We start from the raw sequence: 20,602 nt of genomic DNA, 5'->3' as shown, positions 1-20,602 counted from the left end.
AAAAAAGGGGGAAACAAGGACTCTCAGCAAGGCAAGAGTCCTGCCAGTGGGCTTCCTGCCTCACAGACTGAACCCAGGTTACCACCCAGGATCAGGAGAGGCCAGGCTCCTCCCCGGCCCGACAAACAGCCTGAACTTCCCCAGACTCGACCCCAGTGCACACTCGTCCCAGTATGCAGTCCAGGCAGAGGTTCTCTGGGGACCTCTTTATACTTGGCTGTTACTCATTGGAAATATCCATCAAATTTTTCAGGAGACCCCTTTACCACCTTCTCTAACCCTAGGAGTCTGTGGACTAATTAGCATCCTCTGATTTAAGGAGCCCATCTACTGAAATCCAGTCCACAGTAGTGCTTAAATGGCAAAAATTAAAACCTTTCATGTTGGGTGAGCCTCTGCCTGTAGGACAAGATTACATTACAATTCAATGCTGTAGAATGTGACAAACAAAACAATAAACCTATTTAAAACAAACCCACTAACCTATTTGGATAATAGCTACTTAATTCACCCAATGGTCCCCTGGGAAAATTACAAGCAGACAGATGAGAGAATATACCATGGACAGGTAGGGGTTCACGGAAACCAAAGCGAGGAAAGTGCTCAAGGATTGGACTCCTGTGGGATTCCATAAGGAACCTCCCTATAAGTACCGGGTTGGCACATGATCCTGGGAACCAGGGAAAAGCATGTTAGAAGGAAAAGCAGCTTCAATCTTTCCTTGGACTACTAGTGGGGATTTCAGAAATCATATCATTTAAGTGAGTCCCATCTCTGATTATTCTATACTAAAAGGCAGTTGCTTATTAATAGTCAAGCAGGTGTAGAATGGGTTTCATACTCAAGTGGCTTTGTGTAGACAATGAAGTAGATGATGAAGAATGAGTTTTTCTTTGTTCATAGGAAAAAAAAGTGATGAATTTGGGATATCTTTTCTATCTTTATATTCTATTTTTGAAAACTTAAATACTAAAAAAAGTGAAGAGAGGGAGACAGGAAGGAAACAAGAAGACAAAGAGAAAGATACCAGATTCTGCTGTTTTGAGAGCATAAATCAAGAGACATAAATGTTTACAGCTTCCTAGCTAGTAATACTATTTCTAGGAACCTCCTTTCAGAATAATCATAAATATTAACAAAGCTTTGAGATCACTTAAATACCCGATATTAAGTTATTCATTTGTAAATGTTTACAGATGCTGACAATTATTATTACAAGGAGTGTACAATGACATGGAAAATTTTTTGAAATTCAAAAGGACACATAACTGTGAATACATTTTTATTCTAGCTGTGAAAATAATATGGATGATAAAAACTCAAAGGAAACATATTAATGGTGACAAAATGATAAGTGGTTTTTATTTTCCTCTGTGTAGTTTTTCATATTTTTTCAAATATTCTTTTTTATTTTTTTATTTTTTTGAGACAGGGCAGGGTCTTGCTCTGTAACCCAGGCTGGAGTGCAGTGGTGCAATCTCAGCTCACTGTAACCTCCATCCCCCTCCTCAGTTCAAGCAATTCTCGTACCTCAGCCACCTGAGTAGCTGGAATTACAGGTGTGTGCCATCATGCTGGCCAATTTTTATATTTTTGGTAGAGATGGGATTTTGCCATGTTGGCCAGGCTGGTCTCCAACCCCTGGCCTCAAGTGATTTTATCTGCCCACCTTGGCATCCCAAAGCACTGGGCCATGCCCAGCCTCAAATGTTCTTCAATGATCAAACACTATATATATATATATATATATATATATATATATATAAAGTTTTTCCATATTTTCCTATATATAATTATTTCATATCTTCCATATATATATATATATATATATATATATATATATGGAATCCCAACATGGCCTGCCAATGCCTTAATTTAATCTACCCTAATCTCCAGGACTGTGAATACAATGGGATATCATCCCATGACTACATCATGCACATGGCAAAAGAAAATTTACAGATGTAATTAAGGTTATTTAATGGTTGACTTTGAGTTACTTGGAAGGGAGGTTATCCAGGTGGGTCTAGTCTAAACACATGAGCCCTGAACAACAGAGTTTTCTCTGGATGGGGGCAGAATGAGAAGTCAGAGAGAATCAAGGCATGAGAAGAATTCCATGCACGGTTGCTGGCTTTGAAAATGGAGGTGACTGTATTAATCATGTCTTTTATTTTCTGTATTCTAATGCTTTAACATCTGGGGCCTTGCTGACTCTGGAGAGACTGCCCTTCCCAGGGTTAACCAGTTCTAAACATAGCAAGCAGCTCACCTGAAATATGCCTTTTAAATGCAAATCAACCAATCCAGAGCACATACCCTCAATCACCCCCTTTTTTCACAGAAGACCACTATGCACCCCTGCCCTAATCATCCCAAGGCCAGGTATCAGACAACTGCTGCCAAAACACTAGGGGTTCAGCTTAGGTCCAGCTGCTCACCACACAGAAAGCCAATCACTGAGACAACAAGTGTTGCCAGGAAAGAAAGACTTTAATGCTGGCGACGTCAGCCGGAAACAGAACATCAATCTCAAATTAATTTCTAACTGATTAAAGTAAAGGGTTTACATAGCAGGGAATTAAGGAGGCATAAGAAAGAGGAGTTTTTTTTTAGCAGGCAGCAGGTGCATCTTACTGTCCAGATACAGTGATCTGGAAAATTTCAGTTTCCTGATATTGTACTATCTGGATGGCCTATTAGTTTCCTGAGAAAGGAACTCAGATAAAACAAATGTAAGTTTCTAAAGCTTCAGTTCTATGGGAAAATTGCACTGGTCCCACAACTAGAGACAGCCCCTATGCTTCAGAGCCTGCTGAAATTATTCAAACTCACCAATCTGGAGCATGCTGCCCTGCCTCACCTGTTCCCTCCTGATGAAAACCACAGTCAAGGCTCTTGCCCACATTTCTCCTGCTCCCTCTCCCTCCTGACCCACCTGGTGGCCACCTGTGATGTGGTGTAACCTGCTCCTCTGGGGACTGTGACCAACAAACTGTATTTTTTAATGGCAATTATCTCCCAATCTGTTGGCTTTACTGAGTCTCAAATTTTCTATTAATACACCGTATTTTAGAACAGGGCCACATTCAGGGATAAGACAGAGGCTTTCAGGAGCTGAGGGAAACTCCAGCAGCTGAGAACAACCCCTGGCCAACATCCAACAAGGACACAGGTGCTTTAGTCTTACAATTGTGAGAAACTGGGTTTTGTCAACCACCTGAAGAAACTTGAAAGGGATTCATCCTCCAAGCCTCCAGGGAAGAGCCTTATTGGGCTGACTCCTTGATTTCAGCCTTGTGAGACACTGAGCAGAGAGCCCAGCTGAGCCTCCACAGACTTCTGAGTTAGGGAACTGTGAGAGAATAATTAGGTGATGATTTAAACCACTAAGTGTGTGGTAACTTACAGAGCAAAAACAAATACAATAGGTGATGATGATGATGACGATGACAACGACGATGATGATGATAGATAGACAGATAGATAGATAGATAGCTCATTTCTATGTTATATGTAGGCTGCCTTTAAATGTATATAAAATTTAAACTGGATATATTTCCTCAACTCTGGATAAATTGTATCATCTTGTTTACGTTTTTAAGAGACAAGCATTTTACAAGAAGCATTTTCATTCTGGTTTTTAATAGAATTCAAAGCTATGAAAAGCAGTCATCATAGCCCTGGCCAGAGTTCAGCTGCATTCAGTTTGTGCATCACCAAGTGACTTGTTAAAGCCACAGGGACAACAGCCCAAGACACACTTATCTGGGGTTATCTGATTAGATATGAATCTTTCACCTTCTTAATACTACAATTGCTATGCCAGCTGGAAATGTGTGGCGATCTCCCCTCTTCCCCCTCGCCCTGGGTGGGTATGTCTCACCATCGTGGGTCACATGTGAAATAACAGCAATCCCTGCCATTACCAGCTGTTAGTGCTGAGGTCAAGAGAGACACCTTAGGGATACTTAGAACATGATATGCTTCTCACGTTACAGAGTCCTTCAGTTTAGCAATCTTGGCTTTTATAGCATCAGAATAATATAAAATAACACTTTCCTAAAAATATAGTTCACTTTGACAATCAGTTCTCTCAAATCCTAATCAGAAGGTTATGACATGGATATAAATTTTTAAAGCAAACTCTAAAATGGAACACATGTGAACTGCATCCCTATCATGTTCATATTGTTCATCTGGGCACTGGGATGGGGTACAGTAAATAACTTTGTCACGGTGCCAACATCCTCAAACAAGCTTGTCTTCACACCTTGTTTCTCTGCTTATGTTGTCTTCAGAAAAATCTGAGTCCAAACCTCCTGCATCAGGCAAGGACCACAATGCACCTGACTCTAGAATCCAATCTGAATCCCCATGACAGCCCTTCCGTCCAAACTCACATCCCCTGCCATTCATTTGCTTCCTGTCTGTACGAGAGGCTTCTGTGTCACCACAAATGGCCCTCCAGTGTTTTCCAGTGAAATCTCACTCTCTCTAACACTGAGAGGGCAGATAATTAAAGGGCAGAATTCTTTGAGGCACTCCAAGAAAATGCCTTCCTTTTGAGCTTTTTCATTTGCTTCATAATCAACACTGTCACTGTTGTTCCAATTTGCCTCCACACTAATTGCCATTACTCAACCTTAATAAGCCCAAGAACTGTATTGAGAAACCTCTAAATGGCTCTCTGTATGACTCATTTCTGCTGCCAGAGACCCTAGTTCTGTTTTTGTGTGCAAACTGCACAGTGTCTGTGCCCCTCCCACAGGGACAACCATCTTTGTGCAGGTCGGCCCGGCAGCCAGGCCCAAGGTATTCCCACTGTACCATCATGACCCTCCAGTCCGGAGAAAAGAAGGATTAAAGTCACAAAAATTTTACTCTTCAACCGCAGGTCCTCACTTACAAGAGCCTGAACAGGCTCGCTGTGCTCTGGGACTGATACAAAATTGGTCTCAGATCCGCTGGAGCAAAGCCAACATTGGATTTGATCACCTTGGGGTGATAGCCAATCTTACATTTTTTATTCCACACCCTTTGTCCTACTTTCTTCTCAATCTTTATATTTTGGTGAGGATGGAGCATTTGGGGGCAGGTAGTCTGAGTAGAGAAGACCCAAGAGCAAAGAACAGAGTCTAGGAAAGATGTGAGATCCATAATGAGTCCATTGTCCTCTGAAAGTCTCAGTGATATCAGTCTCAGTGTTCATTGCCTGTGCATAGAGTTGCCTCGCTGTCTCTCCCTGTGGCTTCTTGCTTGGGACCAAACTTCCAGGTAACACAATCTGGTGGCCAAGGTAGTCTCAAACATTCAAAGTCTGAGTAAAGAAAAAGTAAATCTTTTTATTTAAAAAGTATTCTTACTACTCAGCCATAAAAAAGAACAAAATCAGGTCTTTTCCAGCAACTTGAATGGAACTAGAGGCCAGTATTCTAAGTGGAGTAACTCAAGAATGGAAAACCAAATACTGCATGTTCTCACTTATAAGAGGGAGCTAAGCTATGAGTACACAAGGGCGTACAGAGTTGTATAGTAGAAAATGGAGACTCGGGGGTTGGGGGGGTGGGGGATAAAAAACTACCTATTGGGTACAATGTACACTACTTGGGTGACATGTGCATTAAACTCCCAGACTTCACTGCTTTACAGTTCATCCATGAAGCCAAAAACCACTTGCATCCCTGAAGCTATTGAAATAAAAAATTTAAATTAAAAAAGATTTAAATATTCTATTCTAGAATAATCAAATCAATTCTTCATCACTAAATGAGAAAATGCAAATCAATCTCAAAGTTTCATTCAGACTGTATCAAATATTTCCATCTGGCAAGAACTATGCTAAACAGAAAGACAAAGCAAAAGATACGATATGATCAGATAATGTCACATACACCTTCCCCAAAGGACATCTCACTTGAAGGCCTCATACCAGCCCCCAAGGCCTGTGTGATTTGATCCCCATCACCTCCCAGAACTAATCTCCTAACTCCTGCCTCTCAAACTTTCTGTTTCAGCCACACTGGCCTCCTTCCTGTTTCCTGAATAAGTCAATCAAGTGGCCCCCTCAGGGCCTTTGCACAGCTATTCACCCAAATGCTCTTCCAGCCACCAGCAAGGCTCATTCTCTCCCTGCCTTGAGGCTCCCACTCAAATGTTACTTTCTCTGTAGACTTTCCATGGATATTCCATCTAAAATTTCACCTCCATCTCATTGCCTTCTAACTCCTTTTCCTATTCAGGAAAAATAAGAAAGGATAGGGGAGAGGAGGATGTGGGGTCCAGAGCTGCAGAGGAATCCGGACTATATTGCAATTCAACCCCAATCACAAGGCCCATCCGCTCTCACCAGGGGTCCTGAATACGTTTTTTTCCCATTCAGATCTCAAAGATTCTTGGCAGCTCTAACCTCACTTTTCCTCCAGGACTTATCCTACTTGGCCCATTACAGAACAATGTATTCATGTATGTATTGGATGTCTCTTTCCTCCCAGAATAGAAGTGCCATGGTCAGAAGGATGTTTTGTCCCCAGTGCCCAGAACAGTGCCAGCCCCAAAGAGGCTCATTTGCTTAATGAACAGTTGGATTTTACAGCCAGAGGATTTGACGGGTCCCTGAAGGATGAATAGAATATATGGAGATGAAAAAATGTAGCGGGATTTCCTCCATCACAGGTAACAGAGTGTCCAAGTCCTGAGGCAAGAAAGACCAGCCTAACAGGAGTACTTTGACCCAAGGCCAGAGGTGCAGAGGGCAGATGCAAACCACGCAGCTCCCAGTATCTTTTAGGAACCATGGACATTCGATCCATGGGAGCAAGGTATAGTTTTAATCAAACATGATTTTTATTTGACCTGTAAAGAAGCAGAAGCACTTTATAACAGAGATGACGTTGTCTACCTCTTGTCACTTTTCTCTTTGTCTCTTGGTAACAGAATCCTGACTGTCTTTGGGGCAGCAATGTGCCCAGCCAAAAGACTGCATTTCCCATCTGCCCTCTGACAAGGTGTGGCCATGTGACTAAGTTGTAGTCAATAAAATATAAGTGAAATTTGTCAGAAATTTCTGGGAAGTCTTCTTAAAAGGGTTTGATACAAGTGGGAGGGACATCCTTTTTTTTACCTCTCTATATTCCCATTTCTGCTGCATAAGATGCAGGTGTGATGGCTGGAGCTCTCGCAGCCTCTTGAACCATGAGTTGTACTTGGTGATGGAAGCCACGTGCTGAGAGCAGCCAAGCAGAAGACTGGTCTCTGAGGACATCCAGGTGCTGTCACACCAGTCTGGACTGCCCACCACCCAACATTTTAGTGAGACAATAAAACCTTTTGGTTTCAGTCAATATTATTTGTGATCTTCTGTTAAGTGCTGTCAATATCCTCCAGTCAAGGGGCACCAGGAACACACCTGTGGCTGAACAAGTTTTGTTTATTACTCAGTGTGGTGAGGGGGAATGCACAGTATGGGAAACCAAGGGTCCTAGTAAGAGGATTCAAGAAAGGATATCATTTTGGTCTTTGTGCCTTACAGGAAGTTGATGCTACAAAAATGTGTATTGAATAAATAAAATTTAAGGCCAAACAACAACAACAACTAGAATGTAATAACGTAGTTCTTTTGTATTTGACAAATAAAAATTTCAGTTTCTAGTTTAACATGAATTAACAGATTTCTAGGGTTGCTCAGATTTTTGGACAAATTCAAAGTCCAAGTATTTGGTCTATATTTGAATTTTATGTTCCTAAAGTCCTTCACTTGGACATAAACAAATTTCAGAGTTTGACAGGTCACATTTTATGTGACTCAATTATTGCTAGCTGAGCTTATATTAAGAAAGTTTATTCACTTCATTTTTCAGAATATTAGAATAATCCATACACAGGTTCTGAAGTACAATAAGTAAAAGTTGGGTGGTATTTGAATTAATTTGGGGATGGTAATAAGGGGTCTATTTTGAGCTCACCTTTTATGGGAGAAATAAGGTTGCTTTATGCCTGAGGCAAAATAAAAAACAAAAAAAGCTGCTATGCAGTTGCCACCAAAAATATATGTTGTTGAAAGAAAAGAAATCTGATCCAAAATATGAGGGAAAACAATATTCAAGTCTAAATTAGCTTAACTATTAAAAGAAGCAAAGATGATCACAAAAGTTGGACAGAGAAAAACTGTTGTTCTAAATGGTTTTGAATGTGTGTGAAATTTTTAAATCTGTTTTTAACATAATTATGTAATATTCAAACATTTTAGTACATGAACTAGATAATGAAATGACTGCTCAGAAACAGTCACCCATACACACATCCACTCATTTATTCAACAAATATTTATTGAGCATACAGAATTGACTTGATTCTATGCAAGAATCAACAATGAAGACCCTGAAGTCAAGTAGCTTGTAATCTTCAGAAAAGTCTGAATAGGAATAATAAATAATTTATTCCAAAAATGGAGCAGAGAGCGGTGAGAGTGGTGTAGTAGGAACAGGAGTAATGAGCCTAATCCACCCTGGAAAGTGAGGATGTCTTGGAAGCAGAGATATCAATGCTGGATCTAGAGAAGCCAGTAGAGCTTTCCAAGTCCAGGGTGGAGGGAAAGTCTTTCTAGGCACAGGAAAGCATATGTGTAAAGTGCAGAGAGAAGAGCACAGGTGTCCAGGATGCAGACAGTAGTTTGGTGAAATAGGATCTAGCATGGAAAAAGAAACTTGAGAACAGAGAGAGATGGATCTGGACGGGAAGACAGGTGGGACAGGGATTTATGCTATGTCACCTGTGCTAGTGGAGTTGTCATTTGCAGTGCTTCATGCACTCCATGTGCTTGAGTTTTACATCCTTTCCCATTCCCTGTATCTTTGCATGTCTCTCAGCATGGGCAGAGTACATGCTCCTGCCTCCTTTATGTTATACTTCACAATGTAGACTTTCTTTACCAAGTGAAAGGTAGTTAGAAGTGAGTAGGTGTCAGTTCCAGACTATAGCCTCAAGAAGCATCTGTTTCTACTCACCCTCTTTTATCCCAGTTATCTTCCACATGAAGGATATGCCCCAAGTGACAATTGCCCCTTCAACCCATGTGTAGTAAGCAGGCCTGAACCCCACCCACAGTGCAGAGCCAAGCCCAGCTGACCTGTAACTTGAAACAGGGAGGCCCATGCAAGCCCCAACTGGGACAACTGAACCAGTCAACCTGCAGGCACATGAGCATTAGAACAAAGGGTTGTCATTGTAAACCACCATATTTGGGGATGTTCTGTTTCACAGCATTATCGTGGCAAGAGCTGACTGATACACACAGGTTAAGAAACTCAGATTTCATTCTGAAGATGATGGAAAGCCCCACTGAAAGATTTTAGTCAGAACAAGGTCTAGACTGGATTCACATTTCGAATTTTCTTCTCTGTCCTTTGTGGAATGGTTGAGCTAGAAGTGAAAAAGAATTGAAGCAGGGAAACCAGTTAGGAGACTAATAGATGAGAACCTGAACTAAGGCAAAAGCCCCATAGGTGGCGAGGAAGGGAAAAACACAGAGATAGTGGGAAGGCAACCTCCAGCACTTCCCTGGGAATGAGTGAGAGGAAAAGGCTTTGGATAACTTCTATTTTCTGGCTTCTTTACATTCACTACCAGAGGGAATCTGAAAAAAGAGAGTTCCAGAAGGGAACAAAATTAATTCCACTTGGACATGTTGAGTCCAAGATGCCTGTGGTCCATGCAAATTGAATGACTGCTCCTCTAGCTTGGAGCAGAGCAGTGAGGACTGCACTAAAGCTAACGTTTGGGGAAGCTCTACTGGCAATTGGGTAGTATTGGTATCAACCAAAGAAACGTGGATGACATACAACTATGAGAATCAATGGAACCAAGCATGAAAACTAGGAGCTTCCATATGACAAATGGAAACCAAACTGTGAGGCAGTAAAGGCTGCAAAAGGAGAAAAGTAGAGCTAAATGCTGCAAAAATTCTGGAAAAGAAGAGAACTTCAAAGTTCCCATTGATGAACTTTGGACGGACAGCAGAAAGAACATCTCATAAAACCAGGAACACTGTCCTATGCTCAGCTTCTTCCAGCAGGAAGAGCAGGAAGTAAGAACAGTAAGGAGAACAGAGATGATGCATCTTGTATCCTGCTTCTGGGATACAAGAGTGTGGGGCTGAGAGTTGGGAAGCTCAGGACTAAAGACAGGACTAGAAACACAGAGTTTGAGTCCTCTGTATTGAAGCAATGGTCAAAGCCATGAAAAGTGATGAAAGGACTCAGGGAGAGATGGAAAAAGAAGAGAGAGGTGATGAAGGAAGAAGCACAGACAACAGTTAAGTAGTAGCCATATGATATGGTTTAGATCTGTGTCCACACCCAAATCTCATGTCAAATTGTAATCCTTAGTGTTGGAGGTGGGGCCTGGTGGGAGGTGATTGGATCATGGGGGAGGTTTCTCATGAATGGTTTAGCACCATCACATTTGGTGTTGTTCTCATGACAGTGAGTGAGTTCTCAGGAAATCTGGTTGTTTAAAAGTATGTGGCACTTCCCCCTTCACTCTCTTCCTCCTGCTCCAGCCATGTGATGTGCTGGCTCCCATTCTGCCTTCCACCATAATTGTAAGTTTCCTGAGGCCTCCCCAGAAGCCAAGCAGATGCCAGCATCATGCTTCCTGTACAGCCTGCAGAATCATTAGCCTATTAAACCTCTGGTCTTTACATATTACCCATTCTCAGGCATTTCTTTATAGCAGTGTGAGAACAGACTAATGCACCATGCAACCTGCACTCCCAAAGGAGATGGAGGGATGACAGTGAGAGTTGGGACATTACTCCGATTGTCATGGAAGCCTAGAGGAGTGGGCTTTGATATGTCTTAGTTACGGCAGATGTCACGGGCAGCCCAGGCAGAGTTAGATTCATTACGTGTTTCAATTAAGTTGAAGAATTCTAATAGTGTGGAGGAAACAAAGCCAGATTTTAGTATAAGAAGTGAGGACCTGGAGGCAGAGCATGATTTCAAGCTTTGGAGAACGTGAGTGAGAAGGGAGGTAAGTATAGGAGACTACAGAATTTCTTTGTAATAAAGAAGATACTAGTATCTTGTTGTTAAGAGAAAGGACTTGCAAAGGACAGAGAAAAACTGATTGTTGCCACAGGGAGGCCCAGAGAAAGGTGGCAAAGGGGTTAGCCTCAGAGAAAAGAACAGACCTTGCCTCTAAGACAGTGAAGAGAAAGGAAAGAAGACTATGCACAGACCCTGGTATACTGGGAGCTGGAGAGGAGGACTTTGCAAGCAAGCTGGACAGATGCTGTTTGACATTCTGGTGGGATGTGTAGCAAAGAGATCTGTTTAGGGACTCTAGCAAGGGGAAAGTGTTCAGAATTAGAACTTGTTTAAAAATGGATAAAGGAGAGTCATACTGCATTGGATCCCAGTGAGATCAGATAGTTTTTTTCTTCTTTTAGCAGGACACATTATCAGGATTATTTTGATTTTTATATTTGCATAATATGAACAGAGAACAAAAGGATTGACTGAATTCACCAAGGGAAAATGAGAATGGCAACAGAAGGTCAATTCCTTGCCAATGACAGCATGGATGAAAGATGAATAAGGGACTGACTGAAGAAGAGATGAGCAAAGCTAGAAAGAGGCTTGTATCCCAGTGCTGCCTCACACCTGGACTCCAGGCCATGCTGTCCCTTCATCATCTCATGTTATCTTCAAAACAACCTTCGGAAGGATGCAGGAGGAAGAAAATGGAAAGGTGTAAAACTAGAGATCAGAATGAGGAAACCGCATCAAGTTCAGAATAAGTGAAAGCACAGAAGTATAAGAGTAACAGGATTTATTGAAGAAAAGTAGATCCAGAGACTATGGTCTTATACATGAAGCAGTTTCAAGGGACAGCCAAGCCATGTGTATGTGTTGATGAAATGCATTGGAGGAAAGGGTCGTCAGAGTTGGGACGATTTCTAACACTTAGTTCCTGAGAGGGGCAAAGGACTGGGAGATAATACAAGGGGGGGGATGTTACCTGTGGGAAATCAGGATGAAAGTGAACTAAATGTCTACCTATTCACAAAATCCAGATTACAAATTGGATGTGGTATTATTTCCCAAAATGCATAACCTAAATCTAATCATAGGAAAATATCAGATGACCCCAAATTGAAGGACATTTTACAAAATACCTGACTAGTACACTTCAAAAGTATCAAGAACATAAAAAACAAGAAAACCTAAGGGTCTATCACAGACTGAGAGAGGAGACATTGCAGCCACGTACCAAGTGGATACCAGATGCAATCCTGGAACAGGATAGGACATTTGTAGAAAACCAGTGGTCTCCAACTAGAGCCTGCAGCGTAGCTAACAGTAATGTACCAATGTTAACTTCTTAGTTTTGATACTTGTTTATGGTTATGCAAGAGGGAAAATTAGGTGAGAGGTAGAAAAGAACTCTCTGTATTATCTTGCAACTTTTCTGTAAGTTTAAAATTATTTTAAAAATTTTAAGAGATAGCTGTGAAGTCCACATGTCCTAGAGAAGTGCAGGAGCCTCTGACCTTTCCATACTGAAACCATCTCATTCAGGTCCATGATGAAGCTTGTTACACAGATTTCAATCCCAAGCAAAAATCACCATAGCTAGGAGCCTCTGTGCAGCAGCTTAGTGCACTGCAGTTACTGGCACTCCATAGTACCAAATAATTGTTTGCCCCACTTGAAAGTCGAATTAGGAAATTCTACATTTGTATGGTGACATGCTAACTGTGATGGTTAATACTGAGTGTCAACTCGATTGGATTGAGGGATACAAAGTATTAATCCTGGTGTGTCTGTGTGGGTGCTGCCAAAAGAGGCAGACCCACCCTTAACCTGGTGGGCACAATCTAATCAGCTTCCAGTGAATATAAAGCAGGCAGAAAAACATGAAAAGGAGAGATGGGTCTAGCCTCCCAGCCTACATTTTTCTCCTATGCTAGATGCTTCCTGCCCTCAAACATCAGACTCCAGGCTCTTCAGTTTTGAGACTTGGACTGGCTCTCCTTGCTCCTCAGCTTGCAGATAGCCTATTGCGGGACCGTGTGATCATGAGTTTCTCTGCACAAGCTCTCTCTCTTTGCCTGCCGCCATCCACGTAAGACATGACTTGCTCCTCCTTGTCTTCTGCCATGATTATGAGGCCCCCCACCACCGCCATGTGGAACTATAAGTCCATTAAACCTCTTTCTTTTGTAAATTGCCCAATCTCGGGTATGTCTTTATCAGCAGCATGAAAACAAAGTAATACACTAGCTGTGACTGACACACCTCCTCCCAAATTCAGCACAGCCACTATGTTCTACAACTGCATAAACCACTAAGTATGTGCTGGGTAGAATACTGACCCTCAAAGATGTCCACATGTGAACTTGTGAACACATTAGATTACCTGGCAAAGGCAGATGAAATTAAGGTTACTAATCAGTTGACCTTGAGATGGGGAGATTATCCTGGATTATCTGGGAGGAGTCGGTGTAATCGCAAGGGTCAAAGTGGATGAGAAAATTGGAGAGAGACCCAGAAGATGGCGGCTCAAAAGGACTCAGTCCAACATTACTGGCCTTGAAGGGGGAGCGATGTGGGTGGAAAACTGTGGATGGAAAAGGCAAGGAAATGGTTTTTCCAGAAAAGAACACAGCCCTGACAACACCTGGATTTTAGTCCAGTGAGATCCATATCAGACAGCTGACCTACAAAACTGTAAGATAATACATTTGTGTGGGTTTAAACCACTAAGTGTGGGGCATTTGTTGCGGCCACAACAGGAACTTCACACAGTGGTGCCTGGGACTTTGTGAGAGGCTGGGGATGAGAAAAACAAAGAAAGCAAAATTTGCAAAAGCATCACAAACCACATTTTTCCATCTGGGAAAAATTCCCTCTACCTATAGCAAATATGGAAACATTGTAAATAATACTCTCAAAAAACATACCACATGTTCCACTCTCTGTACCAGAACAAGATAGACAGTTCCAAAGAGACGACCAAGAATTTTGTTCTAGAAATGAGGGCATTTGCACCTACCAGAAATAGACAGCTGCCTCCCCTACTCTACCACACCCAGTGATGGTCCCAGGAAAATGCTCTCTGGAGTCTGCCAGCTGTGACACTTTGTAGAGAGACCCCTTGCTCACCAGGCTAAATCATAAACTCATTGAAGCCTGAAGACCCTAAATGAGCAGTATAACCTGATTTGAATATTCAATTTGAGATGTAAATGTGTCACCAGCTGTCTTACTGCAGACTGTTATAACGAAGGACCATAGTCTCAATGTTTTATAAACATCAGGAATTCACAGTTCTGGAGGCTGAAAGTCTGAGATCACAGTGGGTTCTGCGGAGGGCCCTCTTCAGGTTGGAGTCTACCTACTTCTTGTATCTTCACAGGGTGGAGAGAGTTCCAGAGTGCTCATGTATCTTCCTATAAGGGCACTAATTCCATTCATGAGGATGCTATCCTCATGACCTAACCACCTTTCAAAAACCCTCCTGCCCAATACCCTTGCTGGTGAGGATTTCAACTTAGGAATTTGATGGGATGTGGACATTCGGTTCACTGCATGGCTTTTTGTATAATGTTGTTCAGGGACTGGTGGGTGATCAGTAGACAGCCTCTGTGAACTAACTGAGAAAGGCAGTCGAGGATGCAACCCAGGAAACCCAGGAAAGGAAGGCCCTTAGACTCCACCTCTAGGGCACCCTGTGGCATGCACGCAATTGTTCCTGGTGCTGCTGGTGCTGTTGCAACTGGTGAGATCCCTTGCACGGGAGACCTGTCCTTCCCTGCACAGTCTACATGTTATGACATTACTGGTTTTGAGAGCTTAGCTCCTTGTTCCTGGTATCATTCACGGTTTTGTTGAAAAGACCCCATGCCCTAAGAAGACACCCACCCCACGCTGGCCAGCTGGGGTAAGAAGAGACCCCACAGTGACCAGTTTAAGTTGGAAGAAATTGCTGAAGATAATAGGTATCCAGCAAAAGAGTCTAGTGTGGGCGCTGGTCAGCCAGGAAGGATGTTGCAGTCTGCACGAGGGGTCGTGCCCTATGAAGATCTCTGTGTTGTGCCATCACACATGGGCCCCATGATGATGAGTACCTGCACCTCTGACCCAGACCCTCCATCACCCCGGCTGCCTAACAAGAGAGCTGCTGCTCCTCACCCAAGAGAATGGACTTCATAAGGCCCCCTCTGCCCACCAGGCACTCACCCTGTGCTCTTCAGGATCCAATGAGCATGGGTGCATATGATGGGCAGAGCTGGCTCCGTGCCTGCATCCCTGCCTGAGGGTGGCTGGGATTGTGATTTTTTGGCATCTCCTTGGAGAGCTTGAACTGAAAATATGGCCACTATCCAGGATATTGCTTTGAGGGAGGACCTCCCTACAGAAGAAGAAGGAAGAGGGGGAGAGAGAGGAGGAGGAAGAAGATCTGAGGACAGTTTAAACATGCCCTCAGCAGCAAAATATATATATATATATTTTTTTTTTTTAACGGAGTTTCGCTCTTGTTCTTCAGGCTGGAGTACAATGGCTCAAGATCTTGGCTCGCTGTAAGCTCCGCCTCCCAGGTTCAAGTGATTCTCCTGCCTCAGCCTCCCGAGTAACTGGGATTACAGGCTCCTGCCACCACGCCCAGATAATTTTTTGCATTTTTATTAGAGATGGGGTTTCACTGTGTTGGCCAGGCTGGTCTCAAACTCCTGACCTCAGGTGATCCACCCCTGCTAGGCCTCCCAAAGTGCTGGGATTACAGGCGTGAGCCACCGCGCCCAGCCCAGCAGTAATATATTTAATCAGGCAAACCTCTACCTAACAGAAAGGACAGAGACACTCAAACTGGGCTAACAAGCAACGTCAATCAATGGGCTGCTTACAGAAGACAGACTAAAATAACAACGTACACAAGTTAAAAACAAAAAGATGAAGGAAGATGACAAAAAAGAAATCAGAGAACTGTTAACAGCAGACCAAGTAGAATTCAAGACAAAATGAATTAAATGTGACAATGAAGAGCATTTACATCAAGTTAAGGGATAATTTGTAAGACAAGGAAAATAATCATGAAATTTTCAAGAGTCAAATAGTGTCTCCTCAAAATCTGCACAGAAAAGGAGATTGAAATAAAAAGAACATTTGATTAAAAACGAAAATGGAGCAGGACTTAGAACTCTCAGTATTACAGATGACTGACACCAAGGCTGTGGACAATGTAAAGCACATAAATATGTATTCATGGAGGTACTCTACTCCTGCAGACACCACAGATACAGAATAGCTTTAAAATGACTTTATTTATAAGTAATAAATATATTATTTATTATAAGGTAGCAGAAAAAAATAGGCATTGGTAACAGCTTCAATGAAAACACTTCTATCCAGATCTTTTAAAACATCCTCACAAGTAACTAAAGAGTCTGCCATTTTAGTTAGGGCTGAAGTCTGTCAAATCCCAGGGTATGTGGCCAAAGTTCTATTTAAAAGCAAATTTCATTTCTTTAAAGGATTTCACTATTAAAAGAGAAACCATGGATAAAAACTAAGCATCTACGCAAAAAAAAATAATAATAATAATAATTATATATGTAAAAAGTGGAAAAAATGTGGTCCCCAAGAAAGTAACAGTAAAGATCAAAATGAATGTTAATAAATTAAAAGAAGATATCAAATAGAATTGCTAAAATAATCCAAAAATTGCTTGAAATCATATAGAAATAACATTTTTTAAATAATAAAACATACTTTGTACAAGTATATGCCAATTAAACTTAAAATCTCAGAAAAGTTGATTTCCCAGAAAAATCTCAATTGTCAAACTTGAGAAAAGATTCAAAATACTTGTCATCAAAAATTACCTCCATAGACCGGGCGCAGTGGCTCACGCCTGTAATCCCAGAACTTTGGGAGGCTGAGACGGGCAGATCACTTGAGGTCAGGAGTTCAAGACCAGCCTGGCCAACATAGAGAATCCCGTCTCTACCAAAAAATATAAAAATTAACTGGGCCAGGCGGCACACACCTGTAGTCCCAGCTACTCTGGAGGCTGAGGCATGAGAATAGCTTGAACCTGGAAGGCGCAGGCTGCAGCTAACCAAGATGGCACCACTGCACTCCAGCCTGGGTGTCAGAGTGAGACACTGTCTCAAAAAAAAAAAAAAAATTACCTCCATAAATGACCACAAACCTAGCAGCCAGATCTTAGTTTCTTTTATTTTTTTTTTTATTTTTATCTTTTAGCTGCTCCTCGTGGAGCAGGGTTAACCCCTAGGTATCCAGAAGTCAGCCCAGATCTTACTTTCTAATACCATTCTGCAATAAAAGAAACCAGGGCTCCTTAGAGAAATGGCTAATTCTGTGATGAGCCTGGAGCATCTCATAATGCCAGAAAGTAAGAAAATGCTAAGAAAAAGAAAAAAAAAAGAAGCTAATCTCACAATGTCAAAAGGACACAAGAGCCAACCGAAGACACTCTCAGTGGCTAGAACTGGAACAAACTGAGCAACAAAATAAACAAACTAGTCTTGAATAATAGCCAAAAGTATAAGATTGATATCCATGAAGACATTCTGCAATAAATAAATAATTGAATAAATAAATAAATGGGGAAGAAGAGACAAATATCCCATGCATGCAGAAGAATTCCAAATAAATTATGCAGATACTCTGTCCTCAAAGAGATGGAGCATATCTCGCCACGCCTTAAACGTGGGCTGCACATAGCAACTTCCTCATAAAGGGGACAGAATGGAAGGGCAGGTGCGGCAGAAACCTGACAAACAGGACCTCAGCCAGGTGAACAAGGCCAGCATCAGCAGTGATGAATCATGATGCTGGTACTCACATGCCTCTGATATGATGCAATGAAAACTGCACCTCACCTCTGTGGTCCTCCTTCCCAAAACACAGGACTCCAGTCTAAGCATGAGAAAAACTCCAGGCAAATCCCAGTAGAGGGACATTCAGTGAAACACCTGTCCAGTGTCCCTCAAAACTGCCAACGTCACAAAAACAAGGGAAATCTGAGTAACTGCCACAGCCAAGAGGACTCTAAGGAGACTCAGTGCCCAAATGCAATGTAGCTTCCTGATCAGATCCTAGGACAGAAAACGACGTTAGGAAAATACCGAGGAACTCTGAATCAAGAATGGAGTTTGGCTAATAGAAATGTACCAGCATTGGTTTATTAGTTGTAACAAATGTACCATTCTAATGTAAGATGTTCACAGGAGGAATTGGGTGTGGGTATGTAAACACACTCTATCTTATCTTTGAGATTTCTGAATCTAGAACTACTCCAGAATATGTATTATTTATTTTTTATACTTATATATAATATATAATTATATATTATTTACATATTATGTATTATATATAATATTCTATTTTATATTTTTATGTTTATGTTTATATATTTATTATATTCATTTACATATTAAGTATATATTTATATAAACATATTACTATAATATATTAATGTAAATCATAAATATATAAATATATTATAAATGCATATTTATATGTATTCAAATATGTCATAATATATAATATAAATATAGAAAATATTTATTTATGTGTAAAATATATATTGTATATAAACATATAAATTATATATATTTTAAAGCCACAAATATGTTTATAAGTCTTCGGGTAATTCTTTTACAGAGTCAAGGAAATGATCATTAATGACACTGATAGAATGTGCAGGAGAATATAAGAAGTTTTTTGATTCATTTTAAGTAGCTAACACAATCTGATACCGTCATTTGACAGAGGTTGCATACATGTAAATAGAGATATAAAAATCCTAAACTATCAACAAATTGAATTAATGCATTTAAAGAACATTTCAACAAAATATAATATGCAATTTAACATTAAGATATCTATTACTACAATATTAACCTGTCACCTCAAAAGATCAAATCAGAAAACAAATATTTTAATGGACACTTAAAAGGCCTTTGGTATAATTCAACAACAATTACAGATTAAAATTCTTAGCAAAACAGATTTTTTTAAATACTCAAATGATAAAGGACAGCTATCTTAAATCGATAAGAAAAATCTTATCTAAAACTCAAGCAACCTTCCCACTGAAATCAAGAATCAGAGCATTATGACTGATAAGTTCTCTAATGTTTACCATGTTTCTGGAAGTTAAACATAAGATATTATAAGGTACAAAGCAGAAAGAAGAGGAAAACCCATTGGAAAATAGGTGAAAGTATCTTTTTTTCCCCCTAGAAGTACAGGGGGACTCCTAGGGGGTAAAAAACGAACCTATTTTTAAAAGCCATTGGAACTAATCTAGAAGCACAGTAAGTTCGTCAAATTCAATATGAATATAAAATGCTACAACTTTGTGTTACCAATAGCTTGTTACAAAATATACTAGAAAAAAGTCCCATTCCAACATCAGCTAAAAATACAAAATGCTTATCTAAAAAAGAAATGAGTGAGACTAGACACTATCATAATGGCCAAGGGTCAAAGATAGTCAAGGCCAAAGAGAAAGAAATAAATAATAGCAGAAATTAAAGAAAGGACCAAGCTCCCCTGATCCAGCCTTCTGAAAGAAGCCAAACCAAGACGGAATTACAAATGTCCTACAATGAAGAAATATTATAAAAGGTGGTGAGCAATGAACTTGTTGGATTTGGCTGTGAACTTTCTAAAATTATCCAGGGCTTACTGAAACCTCTGTGATCACATGTGCTTTAGTAGTTTGTTTATTTAACTTTTATTTTAGGTTCAGGGTACATGTGCAGGTTTGTTATACAGGTAAACTTGTGTCACGTGGGTTCAATGTACAGATTATTTCATCACCCAGATACTAAGCCTAGTACCCAATAGTTATTTTTTTCTGCTTCTCTCCCTCCTCCGACCCTCCACTCTCTGGTTGGCCCCAGTGTCTGTTGTTCCTCTCTTGTGTCCATGTGTTCTCATCATTTGGCTCCCACTTATAAGTGAGAACATGTGGCACTTGGTGTTTTGTCCTCACATTACTTTGCCTCTATAATGGCCGCTAGCTCTGTCCATGTTCCTGAAAGGACATGACCTTTTATCTAATGTGCTCAATATTCCATTAGCAGTGGTCCCCCCACTAGCATGCACCACAACCAGTGATTCTAATAAATCAATTTATTTTTCTAAAATCTGATTTGCAAAGAAGAGAGAGAAAACTACCAGCCAACGCTGTACCTAACACGTAATAAAAAGCATTGTACTTCAATGAAGGTAGTACTTGTTTAATTCCGAATTCGAAAAATTGAAAAATAGTTACCAAACCATTGATATACTCACTATGGAAAAGAAAAAGAAAGCTAGACTACAAACATGATGTCAAGTCTATGGGTCATCCTTGTAATCATTAACTTTCAACCACTTTTCTAAAAAGGAGCAGCAGAAAACGATACTACTAATAGACATGCATACAGATACAAACACACACACAAAATCAATTGCCTAGTAATGTAAACACTTGGGATTTTGAAACCAGAAGACTACTAAATTACCTCTTTGTGTTTCATGTTTCCATTGTTTACATGGCAAAAATTATAGCTAATTAA

General features: G+C 40.7%; 1 long non-coding RNA gene across 1 annotated transcript in view; it reads right to left on the bottom strand.

Annotated features, from left to right (window-relative positions):
- Nucleotides 1-3,628: 3,628 nt before the first annotated feature.
- LOC134730415 (uncharacterized) overlaps nt 3,629-20,602 on the bottom strand; it is a 45,585-nt gene continuing 28,611 nt past the window's right edge. Inside the window, exon 3 of the long non-coding RNA XR_010112171.1 lies at nt 3,629-5,320. This is a non-coding gene — a long non-coding RNA (uncharacterized LOC134730415). The remainder of the gene's footprint in view (nt 5,321-20,602) is intronic.

This window comes from Pan paniscus, chromosome 4 (genome assembly GCF_029289425.2).
Source record: "Pan paniscus chromosome 4, NHGRI_mPanPan1-v2.0_pri, whole genome shotgun sequence".
NCBI lineage: Eukaryota > Metazoa > Chordata > Mammalia > Primates > Hominidae > Pan > Pan paniscus.
This window is presented reverse-complemented; position numbering and strand designations above follow the sequence as displayed.